Source organism: Jaculus jaculus, chromosome 7 (assembly GCF_020740685.1).
Source record: "Jaculus jaculus isolate mJacJac1 chromosome 7, mJacJac1.mat.Y.cur, whole genome shotgun sequence".
Classification (NCBI taxonomy): Eukaryota; Metazoa; Chordata; class Mammalia; order Rodentia; family Dipodidae; genus Jaculus; species Jaculus jaculus.
The window spans coordinates 9,432,654-9,445,220 of NC_059108.1; the positions used below are offsets into that span (position 1 = coordinate 9,432,654).

The window sequence follows — 12,567 nt, forward strand, 5'->3', positions numbered from 1 at the left end:
CCATGTGACAGGGAAAGCCTAGCAGCCCTGACCTCCCAAATCCGCGGGACTGAGCCGTCACTTCTGTGCTGCCTCTTGGGGGCCAGAGGCCATAACCAGGGAATAGAAGCCACCCAAAGGAGCCCTCATACTCTTGACCTTTCTGGCATGACAGCCTCCACTAGACCAGTAGGTGGGAGGCTTGGCACGTCTCCCAGCCCCACCAGCTTCCTGGGACGTGCCGTGAGCATCCCAACCTCTGCCCAGAGCATCCGCGTCAGGAGTCATCGGTCCCGTGACTGGAGCCTCTTCACTTCAAGCTCAGCCGCTTTGCTGTACCCCCCAAGCCCCAGAGACCCCTACTCCGACATGTGTCCCCACCTCTTGAAATCGCCCGTGCCCTCCCTGTGTGTCCCACTTCTGCCCACTCCTTGGGCACCAGTTCACATGCCCTGATCTCCACAAAGCCAGCTGCTCCTCCCCGCCGCTCACTTACCGTAATTACTGCTGTATTTGCAAGGACATTTCCCCCCCTTGCATTGTCTCACTATTACATCTTCGGCAGGATGTCACGTCCCAGTACACAAGAGGGCCTTGGGGCACAGAGGATTCACACTTCCTGACCCCTGTACTTCAATGTGTCACTTCATTTGAAAGTTAGGCCCTTTGAAGGCAATTAAGATGAGGCCATTAGGTGGGGGTGGGTCCTAGTTCTACAGGCCTGGTGTTTATGTATTTGGGAGGCTTAGGAGGACGGTCATGAGTTTGTAGCCACTCTGGAATACACAGAAAGATTCTGTGTCAAAGGCAAACAAAGCAATACTCGGCGGAAAGAAGAAACACTGGGGCTGGAGAGATGACTTAGCGGTTAAGCGCTTGCCTGTGAAGCCTAAGGACCCCGGTTCGAGGCTCGGTTCCCCAGGTCCCATGTTAGCCAGATGCACAAGGGGGCGCACGCGTCTGGAGTTCGTTTGCAGAGGCTGGAAGCCCTGGCGCGCCCATTCTCTCTCTCTCCCTCTATCTGTCTTTCTCTCTGTGTCTGTCGCTCTCAAATAAAAATTTAAAAAAAAAAAAGAAAAGAAAAGAAACACTGGACACAGATAGGTACAGGGAGAAAACGAGGTTAACCAAACTTCTATCTTCATCAGGGAATGCGGCCCCGAACACGCCTTGATCTCAACTTCCACCTTTCAGAACCAACTCAGTAAGTGTCTATTTAAGTTTCCCAGTCTTTAGCTTTTTTTGTTGTTGTTTGTTTGTTTTACTTTAATTATAGGTGGTGCAGGTAGTTGAATCCAATACCTCACACAAGCCGGACAAGTGGTCTGTCACTGAGCTATATCCACAACCCCTTCTGATTTGGAGACAGGGGCTCACTAGGTTGACAAGACTGGCCTTGAATTTACTCTGCAGATGGTCTTGACTTTGTAAATCCTCCTGCCTCAGCCTCCTGAGTAGCTGAGATCATAGCCTGTCCCACTAGACCCAACAAGAGCAACAGTAAAAACCACAATAACTATTATTATTATTATCATAAATAATTTTTAAATTTCAGGTACCTTGGGAAAAGGTAAGTCTGCCACTTGACTCAAAATGGAAGCATTTATTTTTGTTCCCTTCTAGTCTCACTTCAAATCCTTGAAGTATTTTTATCTTTATCACTTGAGTCCATTCCTGTAATAATAGTATCTCCTTGTGCATTTTTAAGAAATATTTTATTTATTTATTTGAGAGAGAGAGAGGAAGAGGCAGACAGAAAGAGAGAATGGGTACGCCAGGCCCTCCAACCACTGTAAATGAACTCCAAACACATGTGCCCCCTTGTGCATCTGGCTTATGTGGGTCTTGGGGAATCGAACTGGGGTCCTTAGGCTTCGCAGGCAAATGCCTTAACTGCTAAGCCATTTCCCCAGCCCTCCTTGTGCATTTTTTTTTAAAGACACTAGCTCTGTTCTTTTTTTTTTTTTTTTTAATTTTTATTTATTTATTTATTTGAGAGCGTCAGACACAGAGAGAAAGACAGATAGAGAGAATGGGCGTGCCAGGGCTTCCAGCCTCTGCAAACAAACTCCAGACACGTGCACCCCTTGTGCATCTGGCTAACGTGGGACCTGGGGAACCGAGCCTCAAACCGGGGTCCTTAGGCTTCACAGGCAAGCACTTAACCGCTAAACCATCTCTCCAGCCCTCCTTGTGCATTTGATAATGAGGGCCCTATATACAATCTTGTTTTCCCTCTCTGTACTCCAAGAAACCAGTGGGTCTAACCCCTACTTCATAACCGACACTTCTGAAGGCAGGACCCCCGGGCTCACATTCCAGGGTGCTTGCCTGCCGCCATCTGCCTCTCAGCCACTCTCTAAGCTGCCTGGCAAAGGCAGGGTGCAGGAAGCCAAGATGCTTGGCACTAAGAATCCAACAGAGGCTGGCACAGTGCCTGGTCCAGAATGTTGCCAATAAATATTGACCGAGTGACTGACTTAAACTTTAGCTGTGATCCTTCTACCTACCAGGCACTTTGTTCAAAGATAAAGGAAAAGCCGGGCGTGGTGGCGCACGCCTTTAATCCCAGCACTCGGGAGGCAGAGGTAGGAGGATCTCCGTGAGTTCGAGGCCATCCTGAGACTCCATAGTGAATTCCAGGTCAGCCTGGGCTGGAGTAAGACCCTACCTCTGAAAAAAAAAAAGATAAAGGAAATTTCCACTTTGTTTCTGACCTCCCTGTTTTGAGAAACTAGTCTTGTATTGCTGAATTTGAGTGTGTATTGGGGAAGGGGAGAACAAGCCAGAATGTCTTGTTGCTCGTGGCAAATGAACACAGGTGTCTGTACTACTTTTTTAATTTTTTTTTTTTTTTTGAGTTAGGATCTCACTCTAGCCCAGACTGACCTGGGATTCACTATGTAGTGTCATGGTGGCCTCAAACTCACGGCGATCCTCCTGCCTCTGCCTCCCGAGTGCTGTGCACTACTTGTTTCACCTGGCTTCATTTTAAACGGACTCGAACCCGGGCCACAGGCTTTGCAAGCGAGCGCCCTCAACTACTGAGCCATCTTCTGCAGCTCCGAATAGCAGTTTCAAATGTCGCTAGCTCTTCAATGCGGTGACTGTCAGGATTCTGACGGGAAGTTGTGAGTTCCCAAGCTTCTGCTCCTCTTTCTCGTGCACACGACAGGAGTTTCACTGTCAATCATCCGCGGGCAAAGGGGGACGGCTGGTGTTAACAAGAGCCTTCCTAGGGTGAAGTTGGGGGTCCTGCTTCCTGGGATGAAGGGGTCATGGGCTTCGCGGTGGCCCACACTGATCTACTTTGGTGCAAGAGGTATCTAAGGTGCAGGGGAGTCCTCAGCAGGAGCCCCCTCCTGGGCAAGGCTTCTGAGCCGAGCACTGCAGGGCAATGGCGCACTGGTCACCCACAGGTCAAGGTGGAGAAGTGGCCACGATCCACCTCTTCAGCTCTTGCGGTGGACACTTCTTTCCTGCCTCTCTGTCACGGCGGCTCATTTTGGATCATGGAAATTTTAGACTTGAGGTTCATTTGCTATATGTTGCCTTTTAAAATCATTTGCCTGTTAGAATGGCTTTTGGCCTCTTGAAATGCCTCAGTGGCTCTTTGGGTAATCTCCATGCTGGCGTGTGCAGTTTGTGGCGGCGCGGTTCGTTTGCACACCACTCGATATTTCAAGGTGGATTGTAGGTCGATTCTAGATTTGTCTCCACCCAGTCTACTGTTGTGATCTCTCCCCTGCTCTTCCCGTGCAGGACCCATGCGCACTCCCTCTCTTTCCTCCCTCTCCATGTCCTGGGTCCTTTGTCCTCTCCTCTTAATGCTCCATAACATGACCTTCCCAGCTGTGTAGTCCTCTAAAGTCTGAGGATCCTAGCAGAACTGCAGGTATCACCTCCAAGATAATTTTGCCACCTCCGTATTTTTCAAAGTTAACACTAGTCACGATCCTAGCCCATCCCACACCTTTCCCATTTCCAAATAACCAAAATCCTAGTGTACTTCATACTAGCCTTGTTCACTTATCTACCAGCAGTTATTGAAGCCAAAGGAGCCGTTGCTGTAAGTTTGCAACTCTGGCATTTGCATAGGATGCATGCCCACCATCCTTGGTCACTCCTGGTGCATTCTGCTCTTGGAGGCCATGGTAGCTACCTTGAAGCCTAGGCTGAGGATATAATTTCTGAACTATATGCCTTAAAATACAGCTGATTAAAAAAAACAGAAAATTCAAGCAATGAAATAACCCAAAGTGCAAAAATCCCAAGGAGGTAATATTAAAAATATTTTTTAAATCAAGACGACATAACTCCTCCAAAAAGTTATGAATTCCACAGTAATGGTCTGCAGTAAGAGCGAATTAGACAAAATGCCAAAGAGTTCAAAATAATGCTTATAAATATACTCAACGAATCAAAGAAGAAATCATAGGAATAAAAGAAAGCAAACTTCTCAAGAAATCTCAAGAAAACACACACACAAATAAAGCTGGGTGTGGTGGCACACACCTTTAATCCCAGCACTTGGGAGGCAGAGGTAGGAGGATCGCCGTGAGTTCGAGGCCACCCTGAAAATACACAGCGAATTCCAGGTCAGCCTGAGCCAGAGTGAGACCCTACCTCAACAAACCAAAAAAAAAAAAAAAAAAGAAAGAAAGAAATGAATAAAAGAAGGAGGTTGATGCAAGATAAGAGTAAAGAGATAAAGAGATAAAGACACTGAAAAAAAAGCAATCTGGAATGTTAGAAATGAAAACTACATTAAGTCAAGTTGAAAACTCCATAGAAAGCCTCGCCTATAGATTAGTTCAAGAAGAGGACAGAATATCTGGGCCTGAAGACAAGATGGAGGACTTAGAACATTCCAACAAGGAGAAAAATAAACTAGTAAGAAGGTATGAGTGGGACTTCCAAGACATTTGGGACACTATGAAGAAGTCAAATATTCGTGGTATAGAGGGAGAGAAGAATTTCAATCTACAAGCATCACAGGGCTGGAGAGATGGCTTAGCAGTTACAGCGCTTACCTGTGACACATAAGGAAGCAGGTTCAATTACCCAAAACCCAGGTAAGCCAGATGCACATGGTGGGACATGCATCTGGGGTTTGTTTGCAGTGGCTAGAGGCCCTGGTGTACCCATTTTCTTTCTCTCTCTCTTCCTTTCTCTCTGTCTCTCTCTCTCCCTGTTTCTCTCTCTCTCTCTCTCTCTCAAATAGATAATAAAAATAAAATATATTTTAAAACATCATACTGGGCTGGAGAGATGTCTCAGTGGTTAAAGGCACTTGTTTACAAAGCATGAAGGCTGATTCCCCAGTATCCACATCGAGCCAGATGTACAAAATGTACATGTGTCTGGAGTTTGTTTGCAGTGACAGAAGACCCTGGTGCATTCATTTTCTTTCTTCATTACTCATTTCTCCTCTGAATCTCTCCATCTCTGCTTTGATAGCTGCCCTCTCATTTTTTCCTTGAGCCTCACCATTTGTCCTCTCAACTTCTCTAAAAATACATGGCAGATGCCATGCCGGTTTCTCCTGAATCTCCCTATATACGCTCCTAGATTCCTACTTGCCACATATTTATGACTCTTTTCTAGCTTTCCTTTCTAGATCCCAGTCTCCCTTAAATAAACTCCACAATTTGTGGTTTTCCCCTCAATAAACTTACTTCATTTTTTTCAAAAAGCATGGAATAAAGAGGTTTAGTAATATAGCCTTTGCACCAAACCCAGGGGATTTTCTGCAGCCTAAATTACTTCAGTTCCTATTTTATTTGGCCCCGTGTCATCCTTGAATACAGGGAAATTTTTATCTAGAGAATTTGGATTTCCTCTTTCAAACCTGCCACAGAAAATCTCCCCTTCCCCTACCATCTACTATAGAGTATCTCATCTTGGAGGAGTCTATTTGCTTAATTATTGTTTCTTCTCTTGCTAACTCTAATGTGCTAGCTAATGAGCCCAGCCTCAACGTTCCACATGTAACAGTATATAAGTCGCTGTTTTATTAATATCGCTGACTGTTTCATATATATGCAATACAGACATGAGGAAGTTTAATATTCTATTAAATATTAATTTCATGTTTAATATAAGGAGAAAATGTAGCTTTACCTTTGACTATAAAAGACTAGAATCAGCCGGGCGTGGTGGCGCACGCCTTTAATCCCAGCAACTGGGAGGCAGAGGTAGGAGGATCGCCGAGAGTTCAAGGCCACCCTGAGACTACATAGTGAGTTCCAGGTCAGCCTGAGCCAGAGTGAGACCCTACCTCGAAAAACCAAAAAAAAAAAAAAAAAAGACTATAATCAGAGGGGCTAAAGATGTACTTCCTTACCATGTGCACCACCCACCTCGAGTTTGATCCCTTCAGCTGCATGAAACTGGGCATGGTGGCCCACACTTTAACCTCAGTACTTGGGAGACAGAGGCAGGAGGAACAGAAGTTCATGGCCATCCTTGGCTACATAATGAGTTTAACACAGCCTGGGCTGCATGGAAGCCTGGCTCAAAAAATAAATTAAAAAAAAAAACAAAAAAACTTGCTAGAGTCTAGGTCAGTATGGTGGTTTTATCACCCTGGGGTCAGGGCCCTTTGCTTAGCCAAAAACACGTGTGGATTGAGCTTCAGAACAGCCTGTCCCACACCCAGCTTCTCCGTGGTGCCTGCGGGTCCTGACAATGATCCTGTAACCGCGCATTCTCCTGCCTCTCGCAGTCAGGAGGGTCGAGCTGTCACTGCCTCTGGCTGCTCCCGAAGCCCTTCCTCCCTGCAGGGCCACGCACCCGTAACCACATAGAGCAGCCTCGGCTGCAGACACTAACAGAGAAGGGATCCAAAGAGCCAAGGCTGTATCGTCGATTTTTGTAGGGGCAAAAGGGCAGTCAGGGGCTGGAGAGCTGGCTTAGCGGTTAATGCACTTGCCTGCAAAGCCAAAGGACCCAGGTTTGACTCCCCAGGACCCATGTAAGGCAGATGCACAAGGTGGCGCATGTGTCTGGGGTTTGTCTGCAGTAGCTGGAGGCCCAGACATGCCCATTCTCTCCCTTTCTCTGCCTCTCTCTCTCTCTCTCTCAAACAAATAAGTAATTTTTTTTAAAGTGGTCGTCAATGTGTCCCAACCCCTGGTCCGGCGGTATGGAAGGATACAGCAATTCTGGATGGCAGTCAGCAACAAGACTGCGGCCACCATTGACAACAGTGACAATCTGACAAGAAGGAGGCCCATGGAGCAGGCAGCGCACAAGCAAGAGCAGGTTCACCAGAGCTGGTGCCAGCAGGGCCCAGTGCAGTCGTGGGCGAAGAAGGTTCCTAGATGCCAACAGGGCCACAAGTCCCACGGAAGCACTCAACAGCCTGGCACCCACAGAGATGACATCGGCGGTGGTGTTGGCCCACATGCCACAGCTCCCACCAGCAGGTGCCCATGGCCCACCAGGATCAGCACCAGGCCCACGTGCATCACCTGCTGGGGCCCCGGGGAGGCGTCTCTATTTATTTATTTCCAAGGAAAGAGAGAGAGAGAGGGAGAATGGGCACACCAGGGCTTCTAGCCACTGCAAACAAACTAGATGCATGCTCCACTTCATGCACCTGTCTTTACCTGGGAACTGGGGAATCAAACCTGGGTCATTAGGCTTTGCAGGCAAGTGCCTTAACTGCTGAGCCATTTCTCCAGCCCCCAACATTTTTTTAACCACTCATTTAAATGCTCCTAAAACCAGTACCATGCAGACTATGCCATGAAATTTGTAAATCCAGGTGGAAAACCTCGAGGACCAGGAAACTCCTTCAGCATTCTTCCCGCAGGCCCTCTTCTGTCAGAAGAATCAGCAGGCTATTGTCCTAATGCAGCTCAGCCAGCCCGTTCTCCATCGTGGTCCTTTCTTAAATCACGGCAGCTAAAGCTACAGTCCTGCCTGGAATGTCCCCTGCCCCTGGCATCTCCAGCGTTCTTGCATTTGTCAGACTTCAAAACCAATGCAAGATAGACAACACTGCCAAATTTGTTTATCTAGGGGAGATAAAGCCTGACTGTGAACAGCAGGACACTCCTTCAGCATTCTTTCCTTATTTTTTTTTAAATTTATTTGACAGTGACAGACAGACAGAGAAAGAGGCAGAGAGAGAGAGAGAGAGAGAATGGGTGCACCAGGGCCTCCAGCCACTGCAAACAAACTCCAGATGCATGCGCCACCTTGTGCATCTGGCTTACATGGGTCCTGGGGAATCGAGCCTCAAAACAGGCTCCTTAGGCTTCACAGGTCAGCGCTTAACCGCTAAGCCATCTCTCCAGCCCTCAGCATTCTTTCTTCAAGCCTCTTCCTTTCAAAAGAATCAGCTTGCCTCTTACTGTCCCAATGCAGAGCAGCTGGCCGACTCCCAGTGGGGGTGGCCTCTTAACCGATTTCAGCTTCACTGGCTAGACCCTCCAGTCTGAGACTTTCATTTCTTTTCTTTTTTTTAAATTTTTATTATTTATTCATTTGTTTGTTTGACAGAGAAAGAGGGAGAGAGAGAGAGAATGGGTGTGCCAGGGCCTCCAGCCACTGCTAACAAATTCCAGGCACATGTGCCCCCTTGTGCGTCTGGCTAACGTGGGTCCTAGGGAATCGAACCTGGGTCCTTTGGCTTTGCAAGCAAGTACTTTAACCGCTAGAGACTTTCATTTCTTTTCATGTCAAAATTTGTATTTCAAATCCTTCTGCTCTTTATTTTCCTTGGTCAAACACACAAGTCCATTACTTTAAAATTCAACATTGCTGAAGTTCTCAAGCAAAGGCAGAACATAGCCAGCCTCTCCACCTGACTATCACGCAAGCTGCTTCTAGTCCAGTCCCCAACAAAGTCCTTTTTCCCTTCTGAAACATCACAAGCCCAGTCTTCACAGTACGCACTTTGGTCTGCATTTAGGTTTTGCAAACTCTCACCAGAATGGTTCATAAAGCTCTGTTTTGTTTATTTACTTATTTATTTGGAGGGGGAGAAGTAGGGCCAGGACCTCCAGCCACTGCAAACGAACTCCAGATGCATGTGCCCCCTTGTGCATCTGGCTAATATGGGTCCTGGGGAATTGAACCTGGGTCCTTTGGTTTTGCAGGCAAGTGCCTTAACCGCTAAGCCCTAAAGCTCTGTATTACACACTGCAGAGCTTTTCCAGTCCAAATGCCAAATCCTTCCACCTTCCTCCTGAGACCTAGTTCCAAAAGACCAAAAACCACATGGATTCATGGCAGCAATGACCTTCCTCACTCCTCGATACTAATCTTCTGTAACAGTCAAGTTCTCATTTCCAGGACAAAACACCTGACCCAAAGCAGCACATGGAAGGAAATGGCTTGCCCAGCTTATGGTTCTGAGGGGAAGCCTCATCATGGCACAAACAAGAAGCCACCTCACATTGCCACATGTCAACAGAGAAGGAGCAGGGAGAGCTAGGTGAGTCCCAGTGTGCCGTCTACAGGGCATGTGGGAGGAAAAAGACCTCAGACTTTATGGACGGCCCTATCTCAATTGGTGGGCTCTCCTTTAAACCAACCAAACTACTTGGTTTGTTTTTCCTTATTCTTTCTTTTTTTAATTATTAAATTATTATATTTGTTGAGGGAAATACAGAACCAAGAGAAAGAAAATGAATGCACGCTCATGGCTGAGAGGCCATGTCATGGGCCTGATAAAACTGTACAGAGGACAGACAAGCAAGCACAGAGATTTCCATCCATGGGGAGGCCAGGAGGGGATAAAGAGCCCATGCGGAAAGTAGGTGTATCCAGACGTAGTGGCTCACATCTTTAATCCCAGCACTCAGGAGGCAGGGGTAAGAGTATTGCCATGAGTTCAAGGCCACCCTGAGACTACATAGTGAATTCCAGGTCAGCCTAGGCTAGAGGGAAACCCTACCTTGGAGAAAAAATAAAAGAAGAAGAAAGAAAGAAAGAAGGAATGAATGAAGAAAGGAAGGAAGGAAGGAGGGAAGGAAGGAAGAAGTGGTTTGGGGATCTCCCCTCATCTCAGTCCAGTTATGCTGAGATTCGGGGAGACTCGCCAGAAGCTGGAGTGTCACGAGTGGTCAGGAAGCCCATGTCACTTATTCTTAAACATACAAAAGCCCTAACTAAGATCTCCATCTTGGCAAGCCAGTTTTGCATTCCTCTCTGTTACAGAGAGCTGTTACTTTTCTCTCTTCAATAACTTTCTTTGCTTGCCCTTATTCTATCAGCACTTAAACATTTTCCATGACTGTAAGACAACCGACTCAACCGGAGGCAGAAAATCGGTGGCACTGTGGAAATGTGCTCACTAGACATGCCAACTGAACACTCGGGAGCACACACTCAAGGTTGCTCCGTGACCCTCGTTATCACCTAGAATCGTTCCACTAATAACTTAACTCACCCCCCATCCTTACATTGACCCACCTTCTAGCCGCCGCGCCGCCCGGGAGCTCCTCTCTCTTCTCTTCCATCCCACCTGTCTGCAGTCCCCGGACTAATGACCTCTTGAACCTAAGTTGTGCTCTATCTTCAAATCCATCCCATCATTCTGCAGCCATAACCACCCCTATTACAAGGACAAACTTCAGCCTCCTAGACTTCTGTCCTCCCATTGCCCTCAGCTCAGTGAAGCCATGACTTCAGACCCTAGCCAGCGAACCCTCCAGCTCTCTGTCGAAGCCCCGGAATCCCACCAGGGGAAAACGTGCTCCGTACACGCTGGGTGACCTCTTCTAGTGGTCTGTGGATGAAGCCCACCCTGGGAGGCCTCTCTTCAACTAGCCCCACCTTGTGCGTGCATCTGGCTTACTGGGAAATCAAACCTTGGTCCTTAGGCTTTGCAGACAAGCACTTTAACCGCTAAGCCATCTCTCCAGCCCCCTTGCTGGATTATTAACACCTTTATTTTGCATTTAACTAATAAATATCCTTCAAATGGAAGCTATGCCTTTCCTCAGCTTGTGAGAAGTCCCTTCTTCTAATTTTCCTTTTATCTGTCCACTTCCTCACAGCCTGTACAGCTTCATCCTTCTCAGCATGCTCCTTCACTATCAATCTCTATAAGGGTGTCTGCTAGATCTTCCCTTCAGTCACTCAGGGTAGTATTCCTAAGCAAGGGGTTCTACATGGAGTCTAGCCTTCAGCTCTAATCACTTTTCTGTGATCAAGATCTATGACCTATTTTGTATCTCCTCCTGAATGTCACACATATGCCCCAGTCATCATGTGAAAAACTTGACTTTAATTTCCACTGCCCATGTTCCTCCTCTGTTCTTCTGCTGTCTTGAAAAGCACATCTTGGGCTGGAGAGATGGCTTAGTGGTTAAATACTTGCCTGTGAAGCCTAAGGACCCCGGTTTGAGGCTTGACTCCCCAGGACCCACGTTAGCCAGATGCACAAGGGGGCGCATGCGTCTGGAGTTCGTTTGCAGAGGCTGGAGGCCCTGGCATGCCCATTCTCTCTCCCTCTCTCTATCTGCCTCTTTCTGTCCCTCTCAAATAAATTAAAAAAAAAGAAAGAAAGAAAGAAAAGCACATTTCTTTCTAGCCAGATGACTGGATAGAACTGAAAAGAAACCCTTCTCACATTCCACATGTAATTATGTATGCATTTTTTATAAAGCTTCGGTTAAACATTTTAAAAGGTTTATCTATTTATTTATTTGAGAGAAAGAGAACACACACACACAGAGAATGGGTACACCAGGACCTCAGCAAACAAACTCTAGATGCATGCACCACTTTGTGCATCTGGCTTTTCGTGGGTACTGGGGATTCTGAAACAGGCTGTCAGGCTTTGCAAGCAAGCACCCTTAACTGCTGAGCCATCTCTCCAGCCTCCACATTGCTTTCATGAGCCTTCCCTTCTTTTCATTCTCACTGCCAGTTTATGATAGACAGAATCCTAATGTTTCCTCCCCCAAGATGCCACCCAAAGGTTATTCAAACACTAACCTACACACTTAGGTGAAGAACTTTGCAGAGATAATTTAAGTTCCAGACTTTAAGATACAAGGATTATTCAGATGAGCCTCACTCAAGTGGTGGGGGGGGGGAGTTAAAGAATTATAAATCGAGACATTGAGTAAAGGAAGGGTGGGGGAGGGTTAATCAAAATTTAAGAGGGTTGGAATAAGCTATATGGAAACCTACTGTATGGACAATGGTGCACACAGAAGCCATACATTGTTACTAGGAAATTTTCAGTGCCAGGGATGGGATACCTTCCAGTGAGTTGTTGGCCAGGGAGGTCCCTGATGCCCCCAAAACATTACAGGCCATTGTCAAGGCCCGTGGTTTCCCACCAGGAATAGATGGTAAGACCCCATTGCTAAAGACTCCACATGCTTGGGCTACAAGGTTACTGAGAAATCCTGCTGGAACTGAGCTGAAAACCTCCTCAATGTAAACGAGCTGACAGAAAGCTGAATAAAGCCATGCTGCATGTAGCCCTATGGGAGACAGAAGTCATTAGTGGAGATAAATAACAGTGGACACTGCAAGCCTTAAGTTTGGTCATCCACTCCAAAGGAGTCAATGGGTGCAATAGTGGTATGTCTGTTATGGGGAAAATCAACAGTTTAC

At 46.9% G+C, this 12,567-nt stretch overlaps 1 pseudogene; it reads right to left on the reverse strand.

Moving 5' to 3' along the window:
* Positions 1-6,615: 6,615 nt before the first annotated feature.
* Positions 6,616-7,472, reverse strand: LOC123462147 (annotated as a pseudogene).
* Positions 7,473-12,567: the final 5,095 nt, after the last annotated feature.